The following is an 11,604-nucleotide window of genomic DNA, read 5'->3' as shown; positions in this document are numbered from 1 at the left end:
TGACACATTATCACCATTACAACTACATGTCCTTTTGATTACCCATGTACTCATGTAAAAATGCATTGTATTTCATCAATACCATTACACCAATGTACTCATGTATAAATACATTATATATCATCAATACAACTACACCAATGTACTCATATATGGATACATTGTATATCATCAATACAACTACACCAATGTACTCATGTGCAAATACATTGTATATATTTGTACTAATATAGAAATATATCGTATACCATTTAAAGAAATTTATATCAGTGTTCTCATATACAAATACAACATCTTTCTCTATGTGCATCTAATATCCTCATGTCCTACTCCAGACTTGTCTAGAGCAATGTCTCCATATAAATGAAGACCAACATAAGCAACGTGAACAACATAGTACTATGATAATGTGATCATTATTTGAAATGAAATGTATGATAATAAATGAAGAGGTTGGATTATATACCATGAAGATACCTACTTATTAATTACATTGAATGTACCATCAATGTTGAAGCAAAATGGTGATGCAATAGTATTGTTCATCGATCACAAAGACCTACATTTTTAAGAATTGTTAATCTAAACATAAACAACATGAACATAAATTTTTTGTGATAATTATTTGAAATGAAATGCATGATAATAAATGAATAGGTACGATTATAGACCGTGAATATACCTACTTACGAATTGCATCGAATGTACCCACAATGTTGAATCAAAATGGTGATGCAATAGGATTATCCTTCAAAAAGACCTACATTTTTTTATAATTGTTAATGAAATGCAATGCAATATCATTATGATCATTATTTGAAATGAAATACATGATACAAATTTAAGAGATAATAAAAACCTGCTACTCAAGTTTGCCTGAAGGGTCATCTCTTTGCTTAAGAGTATCACAATAAAATGGCTTCAAATATTCAAAGGCCCTTTGAAATATTTGCAAAGTTGGATGTGTTTCACAAAAAAAATTGTACAACATTGTTTAGATTGATTGCAAGAAATGTTTAGGATGAGGTGTGCGGTCTTGATTGCCAATTCTTAACTTTAAAACACCCTTTACACTGTGTGATACTCTAGAGCTAGAGTGCCAAAATTATTGAATTTCTTCCTTCACATGGTTAGTCAACTTCTTATCAACACATGGAAACCTCCCACAAAAATCCCATGTATCATTTTGAAGAGGATCGTCGAGTCTTTCTCTTCTTGCAAGTGATCTATCCAAAGTTGTATGGTTTATGTTCAAATCAACACAAGTTTGTCTCATAAAGAGACTTTCTCAAATTATGGCTTACTAAGAAGGTTGTAATCACTCTTCAATCGACTCTCTTATCTTTTTCCTTGCTATTATTTCCAATATAATTGAGAGCGTTAAAAATATTTTTGACAATAGTATAATTTTTCTCCATCTTCTTGTTCATACGAATCTTCAATATGGCTAGCAAGGGTCTCATCTTTTGAATCTTTAGCATTTGAACAAAAAATTGGAATTGCTCAGTCAATGTCTTATTGCTAAAATATCGGTTGAAAATTTGTGTAGCCCACAATCGAATGGTTCATGTTGACCACTTGCCTTCAAGATTGTCAATAATGTTCTCATCAATTTCAAGTAACCATTTTGGGGTTCTTGAAGGTCTTGAATTTGGAATTTATCTTTCTTCCACGAGAGTGTCTTCATTTCTCATGTAATTCGGTGTTACATAATGTTCACTTGTTTGAACAATTCCACCTTCAATGTCAAAATTTCCCAAATTTTCACCTCCAATGTTAATTCCCAAATTTTCACCTTCAATGTCAATTCCCAAATTTTCACCTTCAATGTCAATTCCCACATTTTCACTTTCAATTCCCATATTTTCATTTCTAAACTCAATATCGTGTTGAACATTTTCAATATCTATTTCAACATTGTCATTCCCAATTTGAATTTATCATGTTCAACATTTCCAATATCAATATGTATATTTTCATTTTCATTTTTAATAACTTGCTCAATATTTTCAAATTCGATTGTTTCTTCACTTGAAGTAACATTTGTAGAGGCTTCACCAATATTTGGCATAACTTGTCTTGTCCTCCTATGACTTTCTCTATCTCTTTGTCTATATACTTCAATTTTCTCATTTGAAAGCTTTCTTTTACATTTTTGCTTTCAACGACTATTTCTCCCCATTATACCTCCACAAAGATGCTTTACAATGATTGCCAATGACAAATTTGTCTACAAGAATCTCAAAAAAGCAGAATTTTGTCATTCTATATCTGAAAACCCATGTTAGTCACTTGCAAAGAGAATGTAGGGATTGTTGGAATGTACAAAATGGCTCAGAATACTATTTTGTGTGGTCCACATATCGGATATTTGATGCCTAAACATATTTTTTTATATGGGCACAAAAATTTCCATTGGCACCCAACATTTGAACCTTGACGCCCAAATGGAAAGGGATCGCATATTGGATAAATATCCAACATTCAATATCTTCCCATAAAATAAAAGAGAGAGATGAGGGGGGAGATAGTGAGAGTGAGTGTGGAGAGAGAGAGAAGGTGAAAGGGATAGGAAGAGAGGGAGGGAGAGAAGTGAGGAGATAAGGAGAGAGAGAGAGAGAGAGAGAGAGAAGGGGAAAAGGATAGGAAGAGAGGGAGGGAGAGTGGGAGAGAAGAGGGAGATAGGGAGATAAGGGGAAAGGGAAGGAGGGAGAGGGAGAGGGGGAGGGAGAGTGAGAGTGAGAGAGAGAATAAGGGAGAGAGGGAGAGAGGGAGAGAGAGAAAGAGAGAAGGGGAAATGGATAGGAAGAGAGGGAGCAAGAGTGAGAGAGAGGAGGGAAATGGGGAGAGAAGGGGAGAGAGAGAGGGGGGAGGGAGGGAGAGAAGGGGAAAGGGAGAGGGAGTGTGTGTGTGTGAGAGAGAGAGAAGGGGAAATGGATAGGAAGAGAGGGAGGGAGAGAGAGGGGGGAAAGGGATAGGAAGAGAGGGAAGGGGAGGGGGAGATAGGGAAATAAGGGGAGAGAGAGAGGGGGGGGAAAAGGGATAGGAAGAGAGGGAGGGAGAGAGAGAGAGATAGAGAGAGAGATAGAGAGAGACAGAGAGAGAGAGAGATAAACTGCACATGGATATATAGTTCCCAGCTCTCTTTCATGCATTGAATTCCTCTTGCATTTGTTTCACAGTTCATAGATGAGAAAGACTATCATATGCAAATCATAAACTAGAATTTGAACATGGATGGAAAGAATTTTCCAAGTATCAAAATTTGAGAGAAAGAGAGAGAGAGAGAAAAGGTGGAAAGGATAGGAAGAGAGGGAGGGAGAGAAGTGAGGAGATAAAGAGAGAGAGAGAGAGAGAGAGAGAGAGAGAGAGAGAGAGAGAGAGAGAGAGAGAGAGAGAGAGAGAGAGAGAAGGGGAAAAGGATAGGAAGAGAGGGAGGGAGAGTGGGAGAGAAGAGGGAGATAGGGAGATAAGGGGAAAGGGAAGGAGGGAGAGGGAGAGGGAGAGGGGGAGGGAGAGTGAGAGTGAGAGAGAGAATAAGGGAGAGAGGGAGAGAGGGAGAGAGGGAGAGAGAGAAAGAGAGAAGGGGAAATGGATAGGAAGAGAGGGAGCGAGAGTGAGAGAGAGGAGGGAAATGGGGAGAGAAGGGGAGAGAGAGAGGGGGAGGGAGGGAGAGAAGGGGAAAGGGAGAGGGAGTGTGTGTGTGTGTGTGTGTGTGTGTGTGTGTGTGTGTGAGAGAGAGAGAGAGAGAAGGGGAAATGGATAGGAAGAGAGGGAGGGAGAGAGAGGGGGGAAAGGGATAGGAAGAGAGGGAAGGGGAGGGGGAGATAGGGAAAGAAGGGGAGAGAGAGAGGGGGGGGAAAAGGGATAGGAAGAGAGGGAGGGAGAGAGAGAGAGATAGAGAGAGAGAGAGAGAGAGAGAGATAAACTGCACATGGATATATAGTTCCCAGCTCTCTTTCATGCATTGAATTCCTCTTGCATTTGTTTCACAGTTCATAGATGAGAAAGACTATCATATGCAAATCATAAACTAGAATTTAAACATGGATGGAAAGAATTTTCCAAGTATCATAGTTTGAAAATTTGAGAGAAAGAGAGAGAGAGAGAGAAAAGGGGGAAAGGATAGGAAGAGAGGGAGGGAGAGTGAGAGGGAGAGAAGGGGGGAGATAGTGAGAGAAGTGGATAGGGAGAGGGAGAGAGAGAGAGACTGCACATTGATATATAGTTCTCATCTCTCTTTCATGTAGTGCATTCATCTTGCATTTGTTTCATAGTTTATAGCTAAGAAAGATAATCATATTCTTTCCCTTATGGTGTTGCAAATCCCAAATACACAGGACTGGGAGTTGGAGTTAAAGAATGCAAATCATAAACTAGAATTTGGACATGGTTGGAAATAATTTTCCAACTATCTCAGTTTGAAAATGGGAGAGAGAGAGAGAGAGAGAGAGAGAGAGAGAGAGAGAGAGAGAGAGAGAGAGAGAGAAGGGGAAAAGGATAGGAAGGGAGGGAGGGAGAGGGAGAGGGAGAGAAAGGGGGAGATAGGGAGATAAGGGGAGAGAGAGAGAGAGAGAGAGAGAGAGAGAGAGAGAGTGTTTGAGAGAGAGAGAAGGGGAAAGGGATAGGAAGAGAGGGAGGGAGAGTAAGAGAGAGAAGGGGGAGATAGGGGGAGATAGGGAGAGGGAGAGGGAGAGAGCAAGAGAGGGAGGTAAGGGGTAGGAAGAGAGGGAGAGAAGGGGAGAGATAGGGAGAGAAGGGGAAAAGGAGAGGGAGAGAGAGAGAGAGAGACTGCACATGGATATATAGTGCTTAGCTCTCTTTCATGCAGTACGTTCCTCCTACATTTTTTTCACAGTTCATAGATGAGAAAGAAAATAGATGGGATTGGGAATTGGAGTTAAAGATCACAAATCATAAACTAGAATTTGGACATGGATGGAAAGAATTTTCTAATTATAACAATTTGAAAATGGGAGAGAAAGAGAGAGAGGGACAGGGAGAGGGACAGAGAGAGGGATAGAGAGAGAGGGAGAGAAGGCAAGAAATAGGGAGAGAGAGAGAGAGAGAGATTATACATGGATATACAATTCTCAACTCTCTTTCATGTAGTACATCCCTCCTGCATTTGTCTCATAGTTCATAGATGAGAAAGACAATCATATTCTTTCCCAAATAGTGTTGCAAATCCCAAATGGACAGGACTAGGAGTTGGAGTTAAAGAATGCAAATCATAAACTAGAATTTGGTTGTGGTTGGAAATAATTTGCCAATTATATCAATTTGAAAATGGGAGAGAGAGAGAGAGGGGGGTAAAGGGATAGGAAGAGAGGGAGGGAGAGTGAGAGGGAGAGTGTGTGTGTTTGTAAGAGAGAGAGAGAGAGAGAGAGAGAGAGAGAAGGGGAAAGGTATAGAAAGAGAGGGAGAGAGAGTGAGAGAGAGAAGGGGGGAGATAGGGAGAGAACAGGAAAGGTAGAGAGAGAGGGGCGGGGGCCAAAGGTAGGGGAAGGGATAGGAAGAGAGGGAGGGAGAGGGAGAGGGAGAGGGAGAGAAGGGGAAAGGGAGAGAGAGGGAGAGGGAGAGGGAGAGGGGGGGGATAGGAAGAGAGGGAGGGAAAGTGGTAGGAGAGAGAGAGAGAGAGAGAGAGAGAGAGAGAGAGAGAGAGAGAGAGAGAGAGAGAGAGAGAGAGAGAGACTTCTTTGTGACTTAAGGATATTTGGCATGTTCATATTATTTTGGAACATTATTTTATTGGAGGCTTCTTAGTCTATCATTATCTTTTCTCTCTTTTAGAGAGGAGTTTTCTCCAACTGGGTTTTTCTCTTTTTTCTCCATTTGTGAGAGTTGCATTGTACTTCATTGGTTTGTACATGGGTACATAATCAGCCCTTTAATTATCAATATCCATTTCTACATTCTTTCATTTAGTGTTTTCTTACTCACCCTGAGTTTCAATAAAGGAGGGGGTGTCAGACTATTTTTAGCTATTACTTGTTTTTTTACAACTAGTTTTTTTTTGCTTTTTGCTTAAGTGCACTTTAGGAGTTATTGCTTCTAGTTGCTTTAGTTGTGCATCTAGTTTAGATTTTGTGCATCTAGTTTAGCTAGAGTTGAGATTTTTTTAGCTCCTCATGCTTGTACTCTAGTTATCATATATTTAGCTCATAACATCTTTGTGCTTTCTATATAAGTGATGGTAAATTGCTAGAAATTGCTGAAAATTTTATAATCAAATAAAATATTGATGAGATTCAATGCTTAGATTATACCCAATGAAAAAGTTGTGACTGTATACAAATCTAAAAATTAAGTTGTCTTAATACGGAAAACCATGAAGATATTCATCTTCTTTGTTATGCCAAAAACCACCACTTTGACATGCTTAATAAACCTATCTTAGATTAACATAAAACATCATAGAAATGAACATTATTTCACCATAAGATAGAAGAAATAATTAATTATAAATTAGAAACACAAGAAGAATATCTCACAAAACAGGATTTATGTGGAGAAACCCTTTCGAGGAAAAAATCCACCAAGAAGAGAGGCCAATGCTTGTATTATCTTCATAAAATAGATATTTTGTACAATTTTTCCTTCCTTATTTTATTCAACCTTAAATCCAATAGCACTTGTGTACAAAAATTAACTCCCATAATGTCTCCATCTCAATCCCTCAATATATAGGCTTATGGAGGCCCAGAATACCACTATAGAACATTACCACAGGTCAAAACAAGCTTTCAAAAAACCATGATAAAAATCCATCAAACCCACCATTGAGATTCCCTTTGGAAAGTTAAAAAATATCATCATAATTGCACTTACAACTATATGACAACTTTCATAAGATTCTCTTACATGTTGTCATAAACTATCATAGAATGCAGAATCTAATATTAGCATATTTTCTTACAATTTTAAGACACCAAGAATAATAGATGCTCTTACACATGTCATACACTAATAATAGATCTATGCGTCCCATATTAACTTTTGGTCAACCTTATGGTAAATGTGAATAGTAACCAATGCCAGTAAATAATTATTTATTTGTTGCTCCTATAAAATATTTTTACTACCACTAGTGAAACTCCCACTGCTTACAAATAATTTACAAACAATATCAGGAGTAATTGATTAAATAATATTTACAAGGTTGATGGCACCTTAATCCTAACATGATCCCACTTCACATCATGCATTGTAAATAACCCATAGAAATCACAAGCAAAGGAAAACTATCATTTTGCCACGCATGTTGATTCTTTAGCATGGTCCAACAAGATACCTACAATAACAACCAAGGTAACCACCATCAAGAAATAACTCCTCACATCCTCCAATATTCTACCTATGGAATAAAAGGAACATTCCAAGGTGAATAATATCAATTGTCACTAAGCTCGACACCAATCTATGCATGAACACAATGGTGCAACAGCACCCTAGGGGCCTATGTATGGCCAACATGGTCAAAAATTGAATTTTTTTATTTTTTTATGTTTTTTTATGTTATTTCATGTTATTAAGACCATTTTGGGCCATTATGGTGTATTTGGACCTAATTGTGCAAGTTTGAGGTCCATTGGGCAAAAAATGTAAAAGTTGCAAAAAGTTGTCATTGTTGTCATGACAATTTTTGCATTCTTGTAACAACTTTTTTGAAAATATGGTTGTAAGTTGGTTTTTGGCAATTGGTGGTTGAAAAACACTTGTATGGGCATAAATAGGCTTGTTTCATGCCATCCAAGGGTTGAATTTTGAACTTTGGATATTTTTCTTAATGAGATATGCAGTTTTTATGCATTCTAGAATGTTGCAGTTTGATTTTCCTTTCTATTCAGTGTGAAATACTTCTTGTTTCCATTTCAAACCTATTGGGAATGATAAAGCAGTTAATCTATGAAATTATTCCTTTTGTTTCATCGAAATCCATTATGATTTGAATAAGTTATACTTATTTTTCTAAAAACTATCAAAAACCCTAGTTAGGGTATCCAGAGATACAAATAAATATATAATTTTGCTTCCCACTGGTGAAAAAACACCAAAATAGGTGTGAAGATGTATTATAGTATTATATTTTATATTTCATGTGTGTAGGGCTCCAAGATTAATGTGGCACATGTTGTGATGGACTCTTAGCCTAATATATTATCTTGTATCAGATTGATAACACAGTAAGGGTGTGAATCTGAAATTATAAGTTCAAGGTAGACTTTGGAGAATTGGGAGACAGAAGTGAAAGGAGTGAAGTATTTGTGTAGACCTATTCCAAGGTGTGGTAAAATATTGTGAAAAATCAAACACCAAATGACATAACTACCCCAAGACAGTATTTATGACTGTCATAAATAATCCAGTGAAGATGGAGGATTTATCTTCTAAGAATGAATGATCGGTTTGTGTATGGTGACAGAGGAAGGAATGGGGGATCCCTATGTTTCCTTTGGAAGTGTTTGGAAGTCAAAACTAAAGGAACTACAATAAGTTTAGATGGTTTTCCTAAATGTTGTGACTGTCACATTCCTAAATGTTGTGATTGTCACAGTCATAATTACCAGTGATGTACATGTTGCAAACAAGGGTGTGGTAGAAGTCATACATTGTTGTAAGCCTAAAAAACTAATTGTCAATCTTGTGTAGGGTCCTCCAAGTTAGGATAGAGAGGTTACAAAAGGAAATTAATTTGATATATCCCTTGTCCATTTGTGGTTGTCATTACTCATGGTACAAACTCGATAGGTTGCAATCTTTTGTTAGTGTTACATAGTTGAGATCCAACACCTTGGTATGAGTCCTGTCATCATAAACCATGATCAATTTTCATGTCACTTTACCTTGGAATTTTGATGGTGATGCAAATCATATGATTTGTTCCAAAACCTAGAAGCCTAATAATGCATTCAAGAGTGACAAGTGAGATGGAATATATGACTCTTGTCCTTGTGTTTTGAGACCATTGCACCAAATCCCTACCTTTGCATCACACAAGAATCGAATTTAAATAATAACAAAGGCTCTGAGTAGATTCCTTACTCATACCACTTGGAGTAACAACCACAATAAATTGCAATACATCCAAGCTAGCTATACCTCAAACCAGGGTATACCACCATAGATAAAACTTCATGCCATCAACATATCAACTCAAAACTACACTCAAGTCTTTGTATATCCATCATTCTACCTCAATGTGACATACCAATGCACAAATGACCAAGGCCAAGGTCAACTAACAAAGTCTACAATAACACTTAATCTTGTGGATATAGACAGTCCACATCCAATTCACTCCATTGCAATCAATAAGTTGTACACACCTACAAACTACATAACTTATAGATCCTAAGCCAATGAAACAAACAAACTTATCATCACATTGATAATTAGCAGATCGAGATATCAAAGAGGATAACCATATATATGTTCATAATCTCCCATTGCATGAGTTGTCAAATATAAAATAGATCAAAGTATATCAATTCTATCTATAGTACTTCACATAGAGGATGTTGTTGATTCCTCTATCTCATAGTGTCAAGGAAGCATACACTGATCTATAAATCTTGCAAAAAAATATGATGCAATACCTCTCTCACCACTAATCTCCATAGCTCTCCCAAGTTCGTCACACTCTACAACAATATCATGTGAATTTAAACATTCAAGAAGAAGATCAAGACCAAAGAGAGAACCTACAAAATAAACCATATCCTTGTTCAACACTAACATGTACAAAATTTTATAAATTAAGATCTCCTTCACCATTCTCAAACTGAAAGGATATCAACATCTAACATTCAAATATGAAGATAGATAAAATAAACCAATCATTCCCACAATATAGGAAATATGTCCAAAGCCACAAACCAATTCTTGTACCTCTCCAAGTAAGTCCTTAAAACTAGATCCATGGCCCAAGACCAACAATAAGGAGAACAATGAAAATCCATAAAACCATGCATCTCTGTCTTAAAAAGTCCTTAATATATTTATATTCAAGACTTAACTTATATGAGAAGACAAGATACAAAATAAGAATGCATCTAATATTCAGGTGATCAATACCTCTTAGATCATTCACCTACCGAGTAGACCAAGAGTGGGATTCAAGATTGTCCTATGCACACAACCCAAACATTAAAATATTATGATAAAGGGAAATATTTTCTTTGGGTCCATAATGGATTCACATCCATAACCAAATGTAGGCTCCTGATCTTTCTACTGAAATCCTCATTAAAGAGTAACTATCTCAACACATGATCCCATAAACTCACCCAAGTCTATTTAATCTCCATGAGAATTGACCAATCATTCCATGCCAACTTCAAATACAACCATATGAAATCATGAAGCTTCAAGAAAAAAAATTTAAACTCAAAACCAAAGAGAACCAACAAGACCACTATCAAATTTCCAGCTATAGAATTAGGAAACATATCATGACATCATGATCTATCGTAATGAACATATTATGCTCTCAAGAGAACCTTCATCATGCCAACACTCTAGTTTAAAATCAAGAGTACATAATGACATAATATAAACCATAAAAACATCTCCAAACATATGAAGATAAACATCTCTTGTCAATGAAACCCAAGATGCCAAAGAACCCTCACTAAACATAAAACGAAATCCAAGAGTTCATCCTAGACACCAAAAAACACTAAAGAAGATCATCCATGATCCAATGGTGAATCCACATCATTGTCACAAGCTCCCACTAAACTTTGTAACAAAGCTCGAAATATCCTTCATGACCCCAACAGAATCAAAGAAATAAACACTAAGAGCTCCCATGGGGAAGAGTCAAACTACAATCTCCAAACAAGAAGATATAATGTTGCACATCCTTTGTCAATAGAACCAAAAAAATTCAAACTCATACTGTGATATGAAGACATAATCCAAGAGCTTCGCATGGCATCAACAACCATTGCAAAATACCATCCATCTTCTAACCAAATATTATCCATGGCTCAACATACAATGTGACAACAACAGCTTAGAACCAAAATCTTGAAACAAAGAAGATAAAACATATAATGCAATTGCATAAATCTCCCACTGAAAATGATACTAAGTTATACATGGCATCATGACCAATATCATTACCAAAACTTCACTAAAAGTGAATAAATCTTCTCATGCACCATAATATACTACTAGGATTCAAATGAACAACTATATTAGGTACTCCAAAAAAAAATTATTCTCATTGGAATCAACATACCAATGTAATAGTGGTGACCATCAATAAGGCCTGCCAAACAAAAATCCACATCTGTAACATGAAAAATAGAGATAATCGTGCATAGAATATGAATTTCCAAGTCAAACCAAAACCCAATGGATGCGAATAGAACTCCACCCAACCATGTGGTACCATCAGGTCCACCCCCCAGGCTAGGAGGTATCAGTCAGACCCAAGAGACAAAAAGAAAGAACAAGATGATACAAGGACTCACACGAGGCTCTCAAGGCTACAATCACAAGAGACCCAAAAGTCAAGATCATAGGAACTCACAAGTGCAACAACTGACTTCAAGAGGCCTAAGCAATCACAGAGGAAAAAACCAAAGAAACCAC

This window comes from Cryptomeria japonica, chromosome 8, assembly GCF_030272615.1.
Source record: "Cryptomeria japonica chromosome 8, Sugi_1.0, whole genome shotgun sequence".
Taxonomy (NCBI): domain Eukaryota; kingdom Viridiplantae; phylum Streptophyta; class Pinopsida; order Cupressales; family Cupressaceae; genus Cryptomeria; species Cryptomeria japonica.
Note: the sequence above shows the minus strand (reverse complement) of the source record.